Source organism: Apaloderma vittatum, unplaced genomic scaffold, assembly GCF_000703405.1.
Source record: "Apaloderma vittatum isolate BGI_N311 unplaced genomic scaffold, ASM70340v1 scaffold16260, whole genome shotgun sequence".
NCBI classification, from domain to species: Eukaryota; Metazoa; Chordata; class Aves; order Trogoniformes; family Trogonidae; genus Apaloderma; species Apaloderma vittatum.
This window is the reverse complement of record NW_009696396.1, coordinates 47,993-50,570: the sequence shown is the minus strand read 5'-3', so window position 1 is coordinate 50,570 and position 2,578 is coordinate 47,993.

Sequence of the window (2,578 nt, the reverse complement as noted above, 5' to 3'; positions counted from 1 at the left end):
CATGGCGCCACCAACACATCGCCCTTCTTTGCACGGCCAAAGAGCCGCATGCACCGACTCTTCCGTAGCCTCTAGCGAAGCTTGAGCAGCTCCTCCACCTCCAAGATATTGGTTTCTGCCTTAAGTCTGAATCATCTCAGCTCCTGCCGTGGCCAAGTATGGGATTAACGTCGCAGGGGAAGGACTCTGTGCTCATCGTCCCCAGGAACCGCCCAGTCAGGGCTCAGGATTTGAGTAGTTTGAGGGGAAAGAAGGGGTAGAAGAAGAAGCCGGACTAGGGATGTAATTTTGGGTGGTGAAGGATGAAGCAGCTGAGGGATGGAGAAGCGGGCTGGGAGAGCCCAAGGATGTCGCCCGGGCTTGGGGCTGGTGCCTGATGTCTCGAGGCGCTGCCTGAAACACCATTGTGCTAAAACCGGCTCCGCAGCTGGAAATCACCCCCATCCCTCCTGTGGCTCACGCAGCAAAACCAAGCTGCCGGATGGGTCTTCTCACTCCTTCGGATCTCCTATCAGAGGGCGCTGCGGAGAGCTTCTCTGATGCTCCCTCCCTACTGAAGGGCTGGATATTTTTAAACTGGTCGGGGGGAACTCGCAAAGCCGGAGTCAAAAAACAAAGAGTGACAACAACAGCAACAACAACAAAATTAAGATTTGTTGTTTGGTTCGTTGTTTTGGGTTGTTGATTGTTTTTTCCAGTAATGAAGACTTTCAAAAATGAGAAGGCATGATGCAAATAACACGGCTGCTTAAACAACCGTTGACTGCGCTGAATGGAAGGGAAGGAGCTGCGCTGCCGAGCTCATTTGTGGTAAATACAGGGCAGCTATTTTTCCATCGATATTATTGTGCAACAGCTCTGCTCGCAGCCCAGCCAAGACGTTACGATGAGGAAGCTGAGGGGGAGGAAAGATGAGGGAGGTGAGGGAAGCGTTGGCGAGATTTGTTGGCCGATAACAGAGCAGGCGTCTGCCAAGGGCTGGTGAGACCTCACGGGAGGGGACACATCAAGGTGAGACGTTCTAGGCTTGGGGGCACGGAGAGCAAACCCCAAACATTCAAGACGGATGCTGCACCTTCCACCGTAACTCTGCACAAGGTCTATCAGGCTACAGCACTTTGCCAGCCCCGGCGCCGAGCGTCGCACAGGACGTCACCTGCTCCATCCTTCCAACACGTTCCACTCGCTACTGCAAGAAACTAAAACCACCGAGAAGGACACTACCTCATCCCCAGCGATCGCTCCATCTGAACATGGTTTGAGGATGGTGGGACCTCCTTGTGCCCCCCACCCCGGCAGCAGCGATGGGGGTGTGCTCCACCCCCACAAACCCTGGGACCAGCGCGGGTGAAGGCATTGGTGAGACCTCAGAGAGGCTCTGAGACTTTAGTGCAACGTTTATGGCACACGCAAAGATGGAGAGGGCATAAGAGAGCAGGGAAGGTTGGGGAGGGTGGACAGCAGAAGGCATTGCTGGGTGGGATGAAAAAGATGGGACAGGGGGTGTTAGGGAGGGAAAAAGTAGGAGGAGGAGGAGACAGAGGGCAAACAGAGCATCCTTCTTCATCAGTGGGATGAGGTGGTGCTCAGCCACCTCCGCCGAGCTCTGCGGCATCCTGCCCCGGGGACCACAAGCCACCCATGCTGCCCGGTGCAGGGGCCAATTAGCACAAACGAGGGCTCATCTTGCCCTCCTCTGCTCCTCCTTCTTGGCCTCAGCATCAAAGGCAGGAAGAGGGGAGCCTGCCTCACCCCTGGTTTATGCAAAACACCCGAGAGTGAGGCGCGACAGCCAGCGTCCCGAAAGCATCAGTAGGACACTCACCCAGCACACTTGGAGGTTGGATTGACGCCCCTCGCTCCTGCCAATCTCTGATTTTGATACGTATGCAAATGCTAAGAAATAAAAGAGCCCCCACGATTCAAGCGACATCTCTTCCTCGCTGCAATTAGGTTTCTAATCCTCATTTACTTATGCTAAAGCGGTTCAAACGCTGGTGAGGGGGGGAAGTTAGAGGAGCAGCAAACAAACCAAGGCTGGTGAGCTTGCAGAGCCTCGTCATGTCTCCAAATTAAAGCTAACTTCGACTGCCATTGAATTATTCAGGATGGTTCCTGTCAAGCAATTATGCTCAATAAGGGCCTGAAAACGCAATTTGCTCTCATCTGTTGCTTGACAGCTCAACGAACGGGCTCGAGGGCCCATCCGAGCTGGTGGGGAAATACCGGCACATGGCATTCGGGTGGCAACACGGGCTCCCAGAAAGAGCATCTCTTCAGGGAGGTCCAGGACTTGGCTGATGGAAGATGAACAAACAGGGAATAAATGGTCCTGGGCACAGCTGCTTGTTCTTCCAGGATGTTCAAGGCTGGGAAGGGAGATGCTCTGTACAACCAGAGCCTCTCTGCATTCCCGGCTCCAGACGGGAAAGATCCCGACCCCAGAGCATCCCCAAACCTGAGGCTTTCGGGAGTGAGGAGCAAAGCCAAGAGCAAAGAGGCACCGGGGAGGGCGAGAGGGAAAGGCTGATTAGATACGCGCCGGGGCGAGCGGCTAAATTAACAGGAAGGTGGAGAT